General features: G+C 42.9%; 1 protein-coding gene across 3 annotated transcripts in view; it reads left to right on the top strand.

Annotated features, from left to right (window-relative positions):
* The window catches only part of CAMK1D (calcium/calmodulin dependent protein kinase ID), a 483,186-nt gene that overhangs the window by 443,597 nt on the left and 38,910 nt on the right, over positions 1-679 (top strand). The gene's annotated exons all lie outside the window — the stretch shown is intronic.

The raw sequence follows: 679 nt of genomic DNA, 5'->3' as shown, positions 1-679 counted from the left end.
CCTAATGTCCTCTATTCTACTTTCTGCCTTTATAAATTTGACCACTCTAGGGACCTCTTATTAGTGGAATCATTCCATACCTGCCCTTTTGTATTGGGCTAATTCACTTTGCATAGTGTCTTCAAGGTCATGGTATGGGTCAGAGTGTCCTTCCTTTGTGGTACTGAATAAGATTTCATTGTATGTATAGATCACACTGTACCCACTTGTCCATCCATGGACATTTGGGTTGTTTCTACCTTTTGGCTACTGTGGGTAATGCTACTGTGAACATGGGTGTACAAAATGACGTGTTCAAGGGTCAGCTCATGACACAGCAATAATGTGCTGCTCAAGAGAAGCTGAATCTCACATGATGAGCACAACTTGAAACCCCAACCCAGTCAACCTGAAACATGCCAGGCATATGTTTGAGTTACACGGTTCCCATGGGCTGGAGGACTAGAAGAAAGGGCTCCTGGCTTGTCCAGACCCAGTGGAGGGCGTTCCTTTCTCACTTTCTGCACACTTACATTTTCTATCCTGAATAAAGAAATTGAATCCTGCTTTCAGCTCTTTTTGGTATGTATGAGAAGTGGCATTACTGGATCATATGGCAGCACTATGTCTAACAAACACTGTGTTTGATGAAACACAGTGCAGTTTTATAGCAGCAGCACTATTTACATGCTTAGCAGGA

Source organism: Tupaia chinensis, unplaced genomic scaffold, assembly GCF_000334495.1.
Source record: "Tupaia chinensis unplaced genomic scaffold, TupChi_1.0 Scaffold000275_1, whole genome shotgun sequence".
Classification (NCBI taxonomy): domain Eukaryota; kingdom Metazoa; phylum Chordata; class Mammalia; order Scandentia; family Tupaiidae; genus Tupaia; species Tupaia belangeri.
The sequence above is the reverse complement of the archived record's forward strand: the minus strand, read 5'-3'. Positions and strand labels throughout refer to the sequence as shown.